Source organism: Chiloscyllium plagiosum, unplaced genomic scaffold, assembly GCF_037043375.1.
Source record: "Chiloscyllium plagiosum isolate Xiang-an unplaced genomic scaffold, Cpla_swu_hap1 HiC_scaffold_38, whole genome shotgun sequence".
Lineage (NCBI taxonomy): Eukaryota > Metazoa > Chordata > Chondrichthyes > Orectolobiformes > Hemiscylliidae > Chiloscyllium > Chiloscyllium plagiosum.
In genome coordinates, this window is record NW_028270176.1 from 71,431,869 (window position 1) to 71,449,151 (window position 17,283).

General features: G+C 45.1%; 5 non-coding genes across 5 annotated transcripts; all 5 read left to right on the forward strand.

Moving 5' to 3' along the window:
- Positions 1-1,868: 1,868 nt before the first annotated feature.
- Positions 1,869-1,950, forward strand: trnal-cag (transfer RNA leucine (anticodon CAG)). The gene has a single exon. It is a non-coding gene; the product is annotated as a tRNA-Leu (tRNA).
- Positions 1,951-5,237: 3,287 nt separating this feature from the next.
- On the forward strand, positions 5,238-5,319 carry trnal-cag (transfer RNA leucine (anticodon CAG)). Its single transcript has one exon. It is a non-coding gene; the product is annotated as a tRNA-Leu (tRNA).
- A 3,285-nt stretch (positions 5,320-8,604) lies between these two features.
- Positions 8,605-8,686, forward strand: trnal-cag (transfer RNA leucine (anticodon CAG)). Its single transcript has one exon. It is a non-coding gene; the product is annotated as a tRNA-Leu (tRNA).
- A 3,287-nt stretch (positions 8,687-11,973) lies between these two features.
- Positions 11,974-12,055, forward strand: trnal-cag (transfer RNA leucine (anticodon CAG)). Its single transcript has one exon. It is a non-coding gene; the product is annotated as a tRNA-Leu (tRNA).
- Positions 12,056-15,340: 3,285 nt separating this feature from the next.
- trnal-cag (transfer RNA leucine (anticodon CAG)) lies at positions 15,341-15,422 on the forward strand. Its single transcript has one exon. It is a non-coding gene; the product is annotated as a tRNA-Leu (tRNA).
- The last annotated feature ends 1,861 nt before the right edge of the window (positions 15,423-17,283 follow it).

The window sequence follows — 17,283 nt, forward strand, 5'->3', positions numbered from 1 at the left end:
GTTTTCAAGATGTCAATTGCGCTGGACAACAACGAGATATTGGAAACAGAAAGGTGAAACGTAGAACGGATTCAACTTCCAGTGCTGGACGCCACGGAGCCGCCGCACAGGCGGCTGCGGCTTGTTTCTGTAGTGTAGTGGTCATCACTTTCGCCTAACACGCGAAAGGTTCCCCAGTTCGAAACTGGGCAGAAACTGCTTTGTTCTTCAACTGCAGCCTTTTTCATGGACAAGAGCTGAGCTTTCTTGCTTGGTTTCGCATCTGCAAACCTGCCTTAGAATTTGCTTGAACAAATCTACTCTCGTAGTGAAATGTAATGCAATTCCATTTAATTACAGTGCAAAGCGTTGTTAAGTTTTTCTCCAACCTGGTTCTAATCATATGCCATTCTGTTTGAGAGTGTAGTTACCGCCTTCTGATCCTTCCACGAAAAGCAGTACCGCATTTGCATTCCTTGCGCAGGCGGCTCGGTTCAAAGACAGGAAAGAAGCAGATGCTTTGGTGTCACAGCGCACCACGAATTCCTGAACTTGTCTGTCTGTCAAATGTACCCCAAGGTCGTCTCAGAAAGACCTCATTTGGAAGCTGTCAATCGTTATTCGACGTGCGGGAATTGGCACCAGATGTCCTGAATCATGTTTTGGAGCAATTCGCACGTTAGTGGCTCATTCAATCAGCAACAGCAATGAAAGAAATTCCACTCTCAGAGGAACCTTTCGACTTGCGCATTCATAGCGTCGCTAGTATTAAGGTCCGCCCCGAGATCTAAGTCATGTTGGAACTGAAACGGAGGAATCGACAGAGAGGCGACAGAATGACATCGCATCCATTTGGTTTTCTTTAAATCACTGACGAGCAGGAAAACGTAAACGGGGAGGGCGAGTGGAGAAGTGAGGCAGTTGCAGCTCTAGTGAAATTCCTTCTTTGTGATTCACTCAGCAGCCAGAGACGTGAAGGTGACTCAGGCGTGAGAGTTCTTCACATCGAGAACAAAAAGCACTCAAGGGCAGTTAGCACCTCTTCTGGAGAGGGGTGTGCGGTGAGGTAATTACCTTGTGACTTCTGTTACTATGTTCAGAAACTGGCTTTTATATTGAGGTGAACAGAAACTGCATTTCTAAAAAGCACCATGGAATTTCACAAAATTTATTGAGTCTCTTCTCGTCGATTCCCACACAGGTTTCCAACTCAGTTTTTTATCCATGTGGCTCATGTCCAGGAGTGAACATCTCTGCAGCAAATTGCACGGTTAAGGTAAAAGGCAATGAAAGTGGCATCTCGAACTGTCTCCGAGGTCAGAACATCCTCACAATGTGATCTGTCGTTCTCGGATTGTAATGCTACCTCCGGTTTTAGGGTGGAGAACATTCTTTGGGACTCTTATTCTGAAAAAAAAAACAGACACAGTGACTGAAACTATGCTGCACGGTATGATGTGGAACACGGCCTGCTCAGGTTTGTGCATTTTCCCTGTAGTCCGGTGTGTTTCGTGTTCCGTGTAAACGTGAAAGTCGTCCTGTTTCGAGCAATGTGTGAAATTATTTAGCAAAGCAAGAATGGAAATTCCAGTAATGTCAAGCAGCTCATGGTTATTTGACGAAATCATAAGCGAACCCATATTCTCACGCACTCACAGATACATTTGTACCTGAAAAGAGTCTGAGAAGAGTGACTCAGCTTACCATTGATTTTTGTCTGGATTGATGGGCTATCAATATCTGCTGCGAAATTTTCATTGCAGCGGGTCACATCCCAGCAGCTGTGCGAGTTCGAGAGGAATCATGGAACTCTTTTGATGTGACTTTGCATCTGTGCTCATGCACGAGCACAATTGGAAATACAAGAAAATGAGGCGGCCGGGCCGGCTGGTAGTGTGGCCGAGCGGTCTAAGGCGCTGGATCCAGGTTCCAGTCTCGAAAGGGGCGTGGGTTCGAATCCCACCACTGCCATTTCTGCTAATCAACTCCAACGCTGCAGCTTGTTAACATGCTGTTTTGGGCCCACTGTATATTGATGTTGAAAACAAAAGTAAAATGGGTTTGCTTCCCAGGGAATTAACTGTGGTGTGGGATACTGCCAAATATTTCAAAATGTCTCTGCTGTCATGATCGTGTTCGCCTCCCGCGCGGAAAATCGCAAACAGTTCTGCCGTCCCAGGCCAGTTGTGCTTTTACTGGAACCGAATGCAGACTGTTATTTCATCGCTGTTGTGAAACGAAGTCCTACGGTGACTCTACTCGATGTTATTTGGGTTTCTAGCTTATGGGAAAATCGTTCCAATGAATTTCGATGTCATACCTTATTGAATTTCTCCCATTTCCTTCATTTCCGTCCTGGAAACATCGGAAGGGAAAGGTAATCTAATCGAGACTGTGATTGGTGAAATTCACTTTTTACGGCCAATTCTTATTATGTTCTTTCTTTCTCTCTTTTCAGCATTGTCTGGAAAGTGGTGGTGCACTAAGGCTGCAGTATGTTTGAAAGAGTAGTTTGGAAATGCCCTGTTGTTAGTTGTGAGATTACTTTATGACTCATGCCCTCGGACTGTATCACATTTAGCACTCATGCATCTCTGTGTCTGAAAATGAATGAGGTATGCCAGTTTTGTTTGTGTTCCGTGTTAAATGCTTTCTGCTTTGCGATTCGCTCAATACATTTCGATTTAACAGGGTTTCTGAGGTAACTTCCAGCAGCAAAAATCCTCAGCTGAGGATCTGGGAAAATTTCACCAAGTACGGTCAGTCGGAGCTAAAGTAAGGAAGTCGTTCGTGTCTGCAGTGTTTCACAATACTACCTTTCCCGTGAGCAGTCGAACAGACTAAATGATTGTGCCACAGACTGCGATGGCAAACTCCGCTAAAAAGTAATCCTTTAAAGCCGGTGGAAGCAACACGACGTTATTGGGGTACACCGTGGAAAAAGATACTTCGGTGGACCTCGTCCATGCTCACCCCATAGCCAAAATTCAACAAGTCCCGTTCCCCAGCATTTGGCCCCAATCCCTCTAAACGCATCTTATCCAGAAACTCACCCGATTACTTTTGCAATTTTATGAGTGTAATAGCCTGCTCCACTTCCTCTGGTAGATCATTCCAAACACGCACAACCTTCTTTGTGGGAAATGTGCCTCAGGTCCTTTCTCACTTTCAGCCCACTCACCTTAAAGCTATGCTGTCGAGTTTTCAACTCACACCAACTTGGGTAAAACACGTAAATACTCAGTTTACCAGCCTTCCATAAGGTCATGTCGCAGCTGTTACGCTGCAGGGAAAGTCGTCCCAACCTATTCCACCTCGCCCTACGGTACAAACATCGACGACATCTTTGTCTATATTTTGTCATCAATTTAAAGTGTCTTTTTTTTACGTTTTCAAGATGTCAATTGCGCTGGACAACAACGAGATATTGGAAACAGAAAGGTGAAACGTAGAACGGATTCAACTTCCAGTGCTGGACGCCACGGAGCCGCCGCACAGGCGGCTGCGGCTTGTTTCTGTAGTGTAGTGGTCATCACTTTCGCCTAACACGCGAAAGGTTCCCCAGTTCGAAACTGGGCAGAAACTGCTTTGTTCTTCAACTGCAGCCTTTTTCATGGACAAGAGCTGAGCTTTCTTGCTTGGTTTCGCATCTGCAAACCTGCCTTAGAATTTGCTTGAACAAATCTACTCTCGTAGTGAAATGTAATGCAATTCCATTTAATTACAGTGCAAAGCGTTGTTAAGTTTTTCTCCAACCTGGTTCTAATCATATGCCATTCTGTTTGAGAGTGTAGTTACCGCCTTCTGATCCTTCCACGAAAAGCAGTACCGCATTTGCATTCCTTGCGCAGGCGGCTCGGTTCAAAGACAGGAAAGAAGCAGATGCTTTGGTGTCACAGCGCACCACGAATTCCTGAACTTGTCTGTCTGTCAAATGTACCCCAAGGTCGTCTCAGAAAGACCTCATTTGGAAGCTGTCAATCGTTATTCGACGTGCGGGAATTGGCACCAGATGTCCTGAATCATGTTTTGGAGCAATTCGCACGTTAGTGGCTCATTCAATCAGCAACAGCAATGAAAGAAATTCCACTCTCAGAGGAACCTTTCGACTTGCGCATTCATAGCGTCGCTAGTATTAAGGTCCGCCCCGAGATCTAAGTCATGTTGGAACTGAAACGGAGGAATCGACAGAGAGGCGACAGAATGACATCGCATCCATTTGGTTTTCTTTAAATCACTGACGAGCAGGAAAATGTAAACGGGGAGGGCGAGTGGAGAAGTGAGGCAGTTGCAGCTCTAGTGAAATTCCTTCTTTGTGATTCACTCAGCAGCCAGAGACGTGAAGGTGACTCAGGCGTGAGAGTTCTTCACATCGAGAACAAAAAGCACTCAAGGGCAGTTAGCACCTCTTCTGGAGTGGGGTGTGCGGTGAGGTAATTACCTTGTGACTTCTGTTACTATGTTCAGAAACTGGCTTTTATATTGAGGTGAACAGAAACTGCATTTCTAAAAAGCACCATGGAATTTCACAAAATTTATTGAGTCTCTTCTCGTCGATTCCCACACAGGTTTCCAACTCAGTTTTTTATCCATGTGGCTCATGTCCAGGAGTGAACATCTCTGCAGCAAATTGCACGGTTAAGGTAAAAGGCAATGAAAGTGGCATCTCGAACTGTCTCCGAGGTCAGAACATCCTCACAATGTGATCTGTCGTTCTCGGATTGTAATGCTACCTCCGGTTTTAGGGTGGAGAACATTCTTTGGGACTCTTATTCTGAAAAAAAAAAAACAGACACAGTGACTGAAACTATGCTGCACGGTATGATGTGGAACACGGCCTGCTCAGGTTTGTGCATTTTCCCTGTAGTCCGGTATGTTTCGTGTTCCGTGTAAACGTGAAAGTCGTCCTGTTTCGAGCAATGTGTGAAATTATTTAGCAAAGCAAGAATGGAAATTCCAGTAATGTCAAGCAGCTCATGGTTATTTGACGAAATCATAAGCGAACCCATATTCTCACGCACTCACAGATACATTTGTACCTGAAAAGAGTCTGAGAAGAGTGACTCAGCTTACCATTGATTTTTGTCTGGATTGATGGGCTATCAATATCTGCTGCGAAATTTTCATTGCAGCGGGTCACATCCCAGCAGCTGTGCGGGTTCGAGAGGAATCATGGAACTCTTTTGATGTGACTTTGCATCTGTGCTCATGCACGAGCACAATTGGAAATACAAGAAAATGAGGCGGCTGGGCCGGCTGGTAGTGTGGCCGAGCGGTCTAAGGCGCTGGATCCAGGTTCCAGTCTCGAAAGGGGCGTGGGTTCGAATCCCACCACTGCCATTTCTGCTAATCAACTCCAACGCTGCAGCTTGTTAACATGCTGTTTTGGGCCCACTGTATATTGATGTTGAAAACAAAAGTAAAATGGGTTTGCTTCCCAGGGAATTAACTGTGGTGTGGGATACCGCCAAATATTTCAAAATGTCTCTGCTGTCATGATCGTGTTCGCCTCCCGCGCGGAAAATCGCAAACAGTTCTGCCGTCCCAGGCCAGTTGTGCTTTTACTGGAACCGAATGCAGACTGTTATTTCATCGCTGTTGTGAAACGAAGTCCTACGGTGACTCTACTCGATGTTATTTGGGTTTCTAGCTTATGGGAAAATCGTTCCAATGAATTTCGATGTCATACCTTATTGAATTTCTCCCATTTCCTTCATTTCCGTCCTGGAAACATCGGAAGGGAAAGGTAATCTAATCGAGACTGTGATTGGTGAAATTCACTTTTTACGGCCAATTCTTATTATGTTCTTTCTTTCTCTCTTTTCAGCATTGTCTGGAAAGTGGTGGTGCACTAAGGCTGCAGTATGTTTGAAAGAGTAGTTTGGAAATGCCCTGTTGTTAGTTGTGAGATTACTTTATGACTCATGCCCTCGGACTGTATCACATTTAGCACTCATGCATCTCTGTGTCTGAAAATGAATGAGGTATGCCAGTTTTGTTTGTGTTCCGTGTTAAATGCTTTCTGCTTTGCGATTCGCTCAATACATTTCGATTTAACAGGGTTTCTGAGGTAACTTCCAGCAGCAAAAATCGTCAGCTGAGGATCTGGGAAAATTTCACCAAGTACGGTCAGTCGGAGCTAAAGTAAGGAAGTCGTTCGTGTCTGCAGTGTTTCACAATACTACCTTTCCCGTGAGCAGTCGAACAGACTAAATGATTGTGCCACAGACTGCGATGGCAAACTCCGCTAAAAAGTAATCCTTTAAAGCCGGTGGAAGCAACACGACGTTATTGGGGTACACCGTGGAAAAAGATACTTCGGTGGACCTCGTCCATGCTCACCCCATAGCCAAAATTCAACAAGTCCCGTTCCCCAGCATTTGGCCCCAATCCCTCTAAACGCATCTTATCCAGAAACTCACCCGATTACTTTTGCAATTTTATGAGTGTAATAGCCTGCTCCACTTCCTCTGGTAGATCATTCCAAACACGCACAACCTTCTTTGTGGGAAATGTGCCTCAGGTCCTTTCTCACTTTCAGCCCACTCACCTTAAAGCTATGCTGTCGAGTTTTCAACTCACACCAACTTGGGTAAAACACGTAAATACTCAGTTTACCAGCCTTCCATAAGGTCATGTCGCAGCTGTTACGCTGCAGGGAAAGTCGTCCCAACCTATTCCACCTCGCCCTACGGTACAAACATCGACGACATCTTTGTCTATATTTTGTCATCAATTTAAAGTGTCTTTTTTTTACGTTTTCAAGATGTCAATTGCGCTGGACAACAACGAGATATTGGAAACAGAAAGGTGAAACGTAGAACGGATTCAACTTCCAGTGCTGGACGCCACGGAGCCGCCGCACAGGCGGCTGCGGCTTGTTTCTGTAGTGTAGTGGTCATCACTTTCGCCTAACACGCGAAAGGTTCCCCAGTTCGAAACTGGGCAGAAACTGCTTTGTTCTTCAACTGCAGCCTTTTTCATGGACAAGAGCTGAGCTTTCTTGCTTGGTTTCGCATCTGCAAACCTGCCTTAGAATTTGCTTGAACAAATCTACTCTCGTAGTGAAATGTAATGCAATTCCATTTAATTACAGTGCAAAGCGTTGTTAAGTTTTTCTCCAACCTGGTTCTAATCATATGCCATTCTGTTTGAGAGTGTAGTTACCGCCTTCTGATCCTTCCACGAAAAGCAGTACCGCATTTGCATTCCTTGCGCAGGCGGCTCGGTTCAAAGACAGGAAAGAAGCAGATGCTTTGGTGTCACAGCGCACCACGAATTCCTGAACTTGTCTGTCTGTCAAATGTACCCCAAGGTCGTCTCAGAAAGACCTCATTTGGAAGCTGTCAATCGTTATTCGACGTGCGGGAATTGGCACCAGATGTCCTGAATCATGTTTTGGAGCAATTCGCACGTTAGTGGCTCATTCAATCAGCAACAGCAATGAAAGAAATTCCACTCTCAGAGGAACCTTTCGACTTGCGCATTCATAGCGTCGCTAGTATTAAGGTCCGCCCCGAGATCTAAGTCATGTTGGAACTGAAACGGAGGAATCGACAGAGAGGCGACAGAATGACATCGCATCCATTTGGTTTTCTTTAAATCACTGACGAGCAGGAAAATGTAAACGGGGAGGGCGAGTGGAGAAGTGAGGCAGTTGCAGCTCTAGTGAAATTCCTTCTTTGTGATTCACTCAGCAGCCAGAGACGTGAAGGTGACTCAGGCGTGAGAGTTCTTCACATCGAGAACAAAAAGCACTCAAGGGCAGTTAGCACCTCTTCTGGAGTGGGGTGTGCGGTGAGGTAATTACCTTGTGACTTCTGTTACTATGTTCAGAAACTGGCTTTTATATTGAGGTGAACAGAAACTGCATTTCTAAAAAGCACCATGGAATTTCACAAAATTTATTGAGTCTCTTCTCGTCGATTCCCACACAGGTTTCCAACTCAGTTTTTTATCCATGTGGCTCATGTCCAGGAGTGAACATCTCTGCAGCAAATTGCACGGTTAAGGTAAAAGGCAATGAAAGTGGCATCTCGAACTGTCTCCGAGGTCAGAACATCCTCACAATGTGATCTGTCGTTCTCGGATTGTAATGCTACCTCCGGTTTTAGGGTGGAGAACATTCTTTGGGACTCTTATTCTGAAAAAAAAAACAGACACAGTGACTGAAACTATGCTGCACGGTATGATGTGGAACACGGCCTGCTCAGGTTTGTGCATTTTCCCTGTAGTCCGGTGTGTTTCGTGTTCCGTGTAAACGTGAAAGTCGTCCTGTTTCGAGCAATGTGTGAAATTATTTAGCAAAGCAAGAATGGAAATTCCAGTAATGTCAAGCAGCTCATGGTTATTTGACGAAATCATAAGCGAACCCATATTCTCACGCACTCACAGATACATTTGTACCTGAAAAGAGTCTGAGAAGAGTGACTCAGCTTACCATTGATTTTTGTCTGGATTGATGGGCTATCAATATCTGCTGCGAAATTTTCATTGCAGCGGGTCACATCCCAGCAGCTGTGCGAGTTCGAGAGGAATCATGGAACTCTTTTGATGTGACTTTGCATCTGTGCTCATGCACGAGCACAATTGGAAATACAAGAAAATGAGGCGGCCGGGCCGGCTGGTAGTGTGGCCGAGCGGTCTAAGGCGCTGGATCCAGGTTCCAGTCTCGAAAGGGGCGTGGGTTCGAATCCCACCACTGCCATTTCTGCTAATCAACTCCAACGCTGCAGCTTGTTAACATGCTGTTTTGGGCCCACTGTATATTGATGTTGAAAACAAAAGTAAAATGGGTTTGCTTCCCAGGGAATTAACTGTGGTGTGGGATACCGCCAAATATTTCAAAATGTCTCTGCTGTCATGATCGTGTTCGCCTCCCGCGCGGAAAATCGCAAACAGTTCTGCCGTCCCAGGCCAGTTGTGCTTTTACTGGAACCGAATGCAGACTGTTATTTCATCGCTGTTGTGAAACGAAGTCCTACGGTGACTCTACTCGATGTTATTTGGGTTTCTAGCTTATGGGAAAATCGTTCCAATGAATTTCGATGTCATACCTTATTGAATTTCTCCCATTTCCTTCATTTCCGTCCTGGAAACATCGGAAGGGAAAGGTAATCTAATCGAGACTGTGATTGGTGAAATTCACTTTTTACGGCCAATTCTTATTATGTTCTTTCTTTCTCTCTTTTCAGCATTGTCTGGAAAGTGGTGGTGCACTAAGGCTGCAGTATGTTTGAAAGAGTAGTTTGGAAATGCCCTGTTGTTAGTTGTGAGATTACTTTATGACTCATGCCCTCGGACTGTATCACATTTAGCACTCATGCATCTCTGTGTCTGAAAATGAATGAGGTATGCCAGTTTTGTTTGTGTTCCGTGTTAAATGCTTTCTGCTTTGCGATTCGCTCAATACATTTCGATTTAACAGGGTTTCTGAGGTAACTTCCAGCAGCAAAAATCCTCAGCTGAGGATCTGGGAAAATTTCACCAAGTACGGTCAGTCGGAGCTAAAGTAAGGAAGTCGTTCGTGTCTGCAGTGTTTCACAATACTACCTTTCCCGTGAGCAGTCGAACAGACTAAATGATTGTGCCACAGACTGCGATGGCAAACTCCGCTAAAAAGTAATCCTTTAAAGCCGGTGGAAGCAACACGACGTTATTGGGGTACACCGTGGAAAAAGATACTTCGGTGGACCTCGTCCATGCTCACCCCATAGCCAAAATTCAACAAGTCCCGTTCCCCAGCATTTGGCCCCAATCCCTCTAAACGCATCTTATCCAGAAACTCACCCGATTACTTTTGCAATTTTATGAGTGTAATAGCCTGCTCCACTTCCTCTGGTAGATCATTCCAAACACGCACAACCTTCTTTGTGGGAAATGTGCCTCAGGTCCTTTCTCACTTTCAGCCCACTCACCTTAAAGCTATGCTGTCGAGTTTTCAACTCACACCAACTTGGGTAAAACACGTAAATACTCAGTTTACCAGCCTTCCATAAGGTCATGTCGCAGCTGTTACGCTGCAGGGAAAGTCGTCCCAACCTATTCCACCTCGCCCTACGGTACAAACATCGACGACATCTTTGTCTATATTTTGTCATCAATTTAAAGTGTCTTTTTTTTACGTTTTCAAGATGTCAATTGCGCTGGACAACAACGAGATATTGGAAACAGAAAGGTGAAACGTAGAACGGATTCAACTTCCAGTGCTGGACGCCACGGAGCCGCCGCACAGGCGGCTGCGGCTTGTTTCTGTAGTGTAGTGGTCATCACTTTCGCCTAACACGCGAAAGGTTCCCCAGTTCGAAACTGGGCAGAAACTGCTTTGTTCTTCAACTGCAGCCTTTTTCATGGACAAGAGCTGAGCTTTCTTGCTTGGTTTCGCATCTGCAAACCTGCCTTAGAATTTGCTTGAACAAATCTACTCTCGTAGTGAAATGTAATGCAATTCCATTTAATTACAGTGCAAAGCGTTGTTAAGTTTTTCTCCAACCTGGTTCTAATCATATGCCATTCTGTTTGAGAGTGTAGTTACCGCCTTCTGATCCTTCCACGAAAAGCAGTACCGCATTTGCATTCCTTGCGCAGGCGGCTCGGTTCAAAGACAGGAAAGAAGCAGATGCTTTGGTGTCACAGCGCACCACGAATTCCTGAACTTGTCTGTCTGTCAAATGTACCCCAAGGTCGTCTCAGAAAGACCTCATTTGGAAGCTGTCAATCGTTATTCGACGTGCGGGAATTGGCACCAGATGTCCTGAATCATGTTTTGGAGCAATTCGCACGTTAGTGGCTCATTCAATCAGCAACAGCAATGAAAGAAATTCCACTCTCAGAGGAACCTTTCGACTTGCGCATTCATAGCGTCGCTAGTATTAAGGTCCGCCCCGAGATCTAAGTCATGTTGGAACTGAAACGGAGGAATCGACAGAGAGGCGACAGAATGACATCGCATCCATTTGGTTTTCTTTAAATCACTGACGAGCAGGAAAATGTAAACGGGGAGGGCGAGTGGAGAAGTGAGGCAGTTGCAGCTCTAGTGAAATTCCTTCTTTGTGATTCACTCAGCAGCCAGAGACGTGAAGGTGACTCAGGCGTGAGAGTTCTTCACATCGAGAACAAAAAGCACTCAAGGGCAGTTAGCACCTCTTCTGGAGTGGGGTGTGCGGTGAGGTAATTACCTTGTGACTTCTGTTACTATGTTCAGAAACTGGCTTTTATATTGAGGTGAACAGAAACTGCATTTCTAAAAAGCACCATGGAATTTCACAAAATTTATTGAGTCTCTTCTCGTCGATTCCCACACAGGTTTCCAACTCAGTTTTTTATCCATGTGGCTCATGTCCAGGAGTGAACATCTCTGCAGCAAATTGCACGGTTAAGGTAAAAGGCAATGAAAGTGGCATCTCGAACTGTCTCCGAGGTCAGAACATCCTCACAATGTGATCTGTCGTTCTCGGATTGTAATGCTACCTCCGGTTTTAGGGTGGAGAACATTCTTTGGGACTCTTATTCTGAAAAAAAAAAAACAGACACAGTGACTGAAACTATGCTGCACGGTATGATGTGGAACACGGCCTGCTCAGGTTTGTGCATTTTCCCTGTAGTCCGGTATGTTTCGTGTTCCGTGTAAACGTGAAAGTCGTCCTGTTTCGAGCAATGTGTGAAATTATTTAGCAAAGCAAGAATGGAAATTCCAGTAATGTCAAGCAGCTCATGGTTATTTGACGAAATCATAAGCGAACCCATATTCTCACGCACTCACAGATACATTTGTACCTGAAAAGAGTCTGAGAAGAGTGACTCAGCTTACCATTGATTTTTGTCTGGATTGATGGGCTATCAATATCTGCTGCGAAATTTTCATTGCAGCGGGTCACATCCCAGCAGCTGTGCGGGTTCGAGAGGAATCATGGAACTCTTTTGATGTGACTTTGCATCTGTGCTCATGCACGAGCACAATTGGAAATACAAGAAAATGAGGCGGCTGGGCCGGCTGGTAGTGTGGCCGAGCGGTCTAAGGCGCTGGATCCAGGTTCCAGTCTCGAAAGGGGCGTGGGTTCGAATCCCACCACTGCCATTTCTGCTAATCAACTCCAACGCTGCAGCTTGTTAACATGCTGTTTTGGGCCCACTGTATATTGATGTTGAAAACAAAAGTAAAATGGGTTTGCTTCCCAGGGAATTAACTGTGGTGTGGGATACCGCCAAATATTTCAAAATGTCTCTGCTGTCATGATCGTGTTCGCCTCCCGCGCGGAAAATCGCAAACAGTTCTGCCGTCCCAGGCCAGTTGTGCTTTTACTGGAACCGAATGCAGACTGTTATTTCATCGCTGTTGTGAAACGAAGTCCTACGGTGACTCTACTCGATGTTATTTGGGTTTCTAGCTTATGGGAAAATCGTTCCAATGAATTTCGATGTCATACCTTATTGAATTTCTCCCATTTCCTTCATTTCCGTCCTGGAAACATCGGAAGGGAAAGGTAATCTAATCGAGACTGTGATTGGTGAAATTCACTTTTTACGGCCAATTCTTATTATGTTCTTTCTTTCTCTCTTTTCAGCATTGTCTGGAAAGTGGTGGTGCACTAAGGCTGCAGTATGTTTGAAAGAGTAGTTTGGAAATGCCCTGTTGTTAGTTGTGAGATTACTTTATGACTCATGCCCTCGGACTGTATCACATTTAGCACTCATGCATCTCTGTGTCTGAAAATGAATGAGGTATGCCAGTTTTGTTTGTGTTCCGTGTTAAATGCTTTCTGCTTTGCGATTCGCTCAATACATTTCGATTTAACAGGGTTTCTGAGGTAACTTCCAGCAGCAAAAATCCTCAGCTGAGGATCTGGGAAAATTTCACCAAGTACGGTCAGTCGGAGCTAAAGTAAGGAAGTCGTTCGTGTCTGCAGTGTTTCACAATACTACCTTTCCCGTGAGCAGTCGAACAGACTAAATGATTGTGCCACAGACTGCGATGGCAAACTCCGCTAAAAAGTAATCCTTTAAAGCCGGTGGAAGCAACACGACGTTATTGGGGTACACCGTGGAAAAAGATACTTCGGTGGACCTCGTCCATGCTCACCCCATAGCCAAAATTCAACAAGTCCCGTTCCCCAGCATTTGGCCCCAATCCCTCTAAACGCATCTTATCCAGAAACTCACCCGATTACTTTTGCAATTTTATGAGTGTAATAGCCTGCTCCACTTCCTCTGGTAGATCATTCCAAACACGCACAACCTTCTTTGTGGGAAATGTGCCTCAGGTCCTTTCTCACTTTCAGCCCACTCACCTTAAAGCTATGCTGTCGAGTTTTCAACTCACACCAACTTGGGTAAAACACGTAAATACTCAGTTTACCAGCCTTCCATAAGGTCATGTCGCAGCTGTTACGCTGCAGGGAAAGTCGTCCCAACCTATTCCACCTCGCCCTACGGTACAAACATCGACGACATCTTTGTCTATATTTTGTCATCAATTTAAAGTGTCTTTTTTTTACGTTTTCAAGATGTCAATTGCGCTGGACAACAACGAGATATTGGAAACAGAAAGGTGAAACGTAGAACGGATTCAACTTCCAGTGCTGGACGCCACGGAGCCGCCGCACAGGCGGCTGCGGCTTGTTTCTGTAGTGTAGTGGTCATCACTTTCGCCTAACACGCGAAAGGTTCCCCAGTTCGAAACTGGGCAGAAACTGCTTTGTTCTTCAACTGCAGCCTTTTTCATGGACAAGAGCTGAGCTTTCTTGCTTGGTTTCGCATCTGCAAACCTGCCTTAGAATTTGCTTGAACAAATCTACTCTCGTAGTGAAATGTAATGCAATTCCATTTAATTACAGTGCAAAGCGTTGTTAAGTTTTTCTCCAACCTGGTTCTAATCATATGCCATTCTGTTTGAGAGTGTAGTTACCGCCTTCTGATCCTTCCACGAAAAGCAGTACCGCATTTGCATTCCTTGCGCAGGCGGCTCGGTTCAAAGACAGGAAAGAAGCAGATGCTTTGGTGTCACAGCGCACCACGAATTCCTGAACTTGTCTGTCTGTCAAATGTACCCCAAGGTCGTCTCAGAAAGACCTCATTTGGAAGCTGTCAATCGTTATTCGACGTGCGGGAATTGGCACCAGATGTCCTGAATCATGTTTTGGAGCAATTCGCACGTTAGTGGCTCATTCAATCAGCAACAGCAATGAAAGAAATTCCACTCTCAGAGGAACCTTTCGACTTGCGCATTCATAGCGTCGCTAGTATTAAGGTCCGCCCCGAGATCTAAGTCATGTTGGAACTGAAACGGAGGAATCGACAGAGAGGCGACAGAATGACATCGCATCCATTTGGTTTTCTTTAAATCACTGACGAGCAGGAAAATGTAAACGGGGAGGGCGAGTGGAGAAGTGAGGCAGTTGCAGCTCTAGTGAAATTCCTTCTTTGTGATTCACTCAGCAGCCAGAGACGTGAAGGTGACTCAGGCGTGAGAGTTCTTCACATCGAGAACAAAAAGCACTCAAGGGCAGTTAGCACCTCTTCTGGAGTGGGGTGTGCGGTGAGGTAATTACCTTGTGACTTCTGTTACTATGTTCAGAAACTGGCTTTTATATTGAGGTGAACAGAAACTGCATTTCTAAAAAGCACCATGGAATTTCACAAAATTTATTGAGTCTCTTCTCGTCGATTCCCACACAGGTTTCCAACTCAGTTTTTTATCCATGTGGCTCATGTCCAGGAGTGAACATCTCTGCAGCAAATTGCACGGTTAAGGTAAAAGGCAATGAAAGTGGCATCTCGAACTGTCTCCGAGGTCAGAACATCCTCACAATGTGATCTGTCGTTCTCGGATTGTAATGCTACCTCCGGTTTTAGGGTGGAGAACATTCTTTGGGACTCTTATTCTGAAAAAAAAAACAGACACAGTGACTGAAACTATGCTGCACGGTATGATGTGGAACACGGCCTGCTCAGGTTTGTGCATTTTCCCTGTAGTCCGGTGTGTTTCGTGTTCCGTGTAAACGTGAAAGTCGTCCTGTTTCGAGCAATGTGTGAAATTATTTAGCAAAGCAAGAATGGAAATTCCAGTAATGTCAAGCAGCTCATGGTTATTTGACGAAATCATAAGCGAACCCATATTCTCACGCACTCACAGATACATTTGTACCTGAAAAGAGTCTGAGAAGAGTGACTCAGCTTACCATTGATTTTTGTCTGGATTGATGGGCTATCAATATCTGCTGCGAAATTTTCATTGCAGCGGGTCACATCCCAGCAGCTGTGCGAGTTCGAGAGGAATCATGGAACTCTTTTGATGTGACTTTGCATCTGTGCTCATGCACGAGCACAATTGGAAATACAAGAAAATGAGGCGGCCGGGCCGGCTGGTAGTGTGGCCGAGCGGTCTAAGGCGCTGGATCCAGGTTCCAGTCTCGAAAGGGGCGTGGGTTCGAATCCCACCACTGCCATTTCTGCTAATCAACTCCAACGCTGCAGCTTGTTAACATGCTGTTTTGGGCCCACTGTATATTGATGTTGAAAACAAAAGTAAAATGGGTTTGCTTCCCAGGGAATTAACTGTGGTGTGGGATACCGCCAAATATTTCAAAATGTCTCTGCTGTCATGATCGTGTTCGCCTCCCGCGCGGAAAATCGCAAACAGTTCTGCCGTCCCAGGCCAGTTGTGCTTTTACTGGAACCGAATGCAGACTGTTATTTCATCGCTGTTGTGAAACGAAGTCCTACGGTGACTCTACTCGATGTTATTTGGGTTTCTAGCTTATGGGAAAATCGTTCCAATGAATTTCGATGTCATACCTTATTGAATTTCTCCCATTTCCTTCATTTCCGTCCTGGAAACATCGGAAGGGAAAGGTAATCTAATCGAGACTGTGATTGGTGAAATTCACTTTTTACGGCCAATTCTTATTATGTTCTTTCTTTCTCTCTTTTCAGCATTGTCTGGAAAGTGGTGGTGCACTAAGGCTGCAGTATGTTTGAAAGAGTAGTTTGGAAATGCCCTGTTGTTAGTTGTGAGATTACTTTATGACTCATGCCCTCGGACTGTATCACATTTAGCACTCATGCATCTCTGTGTCTGAAAATGAATGAGGTATGCCAGTTTTGTTTGTGTTCCGTGTTAAATGCTTTCTGCTTTGCGATTCGCTCAATACATTTCGATTTAACAGGGTTTCTGAGGTAACTTCCAGCAGCAAAAATCCTCAGCTGAGGATCTGGGAAAATTTCACCAAGTACGGTCAGTCGGAGCTAAAGTAAGGAAGTCGTTCGTGTCTGCAGTGTTTCACAATACTACCTTTCCCGTGAGCAGTCGAACAGACTAAATGATTGTGCCACAGACTGCGATGGCAAACTCCGCTAAAAAGTAATCCTTTAAAGCCGGTGGAAGCAACACGACGTTATTGGGGTACACCGTGGAAAAAGATACTTCGGTGGACCTCGTCCATGCTCACCCCATAGCCAAAATTCAACAAGTCCCGTTCCCCAGCATTTGGCCCCAATCCCTCTAAACGCATCTTATCCAGAAACTCACCCGATTACTTTTGCAATTTTATGAGTGTAATAGCCTGCTCCACTTCCTCTGGTAGATCATTCCAAACACGCACAACCTTCTTTGTGGGAAATGTGCCTCAGGTCCTTTCTCACTTTCAGCCCACTCACCTTAAAGCTATGCTGTCGAGTTTTCAACTCACACCAACTTGGGTAAAACACGTAAATACTCAGTTTACCAGCCTTCCATAAGGTCATGTCGCAGCTGTTACGCTGCAGGGAAAGTCGTCCCAACCTATTCCACCTCGCCCTACGGTACAAACATCGACGACATCTTTGTCTATATTTTGTCATCAATTTAAAGTGTCTTTTTTTTACGTTTTCAAGATGTCAATTGCGCTGGACAACAACGAGATATTGGAAACAGAAAGGTGAAACGTAGAACGGATTCAACTTCCAGTGCTGGACGCCACGGAGCCGCCGCACAGGCGGCTGCGGCTTGTTTCTGTAGTGTAGTGGTCATCACTTTCGCCTAACACGCGAAAGGTTCCCCAGTTCGAAACTGGGCAGAAACTGCTTTGTTCTTCAACTGCAGCCTTTTTCATGGACAAGAGCTGAGCTTTCTTGCTTGGTTTCGCATCTGCAAACCTGCCTTAGAATTTGCTTGAACAAATCTACTCTCGTAGTGAAATGTAATGCAATTCCATTTAATTACAGTGCAAAGCGTTGTTAAGTTTTTCTCCAACCTGGTTCTAATCATATGCCATTCTGTTTGAGAGTGTAGTTACCGCCTTCTGATCCTTCCACGAAAAGCAGTACCGC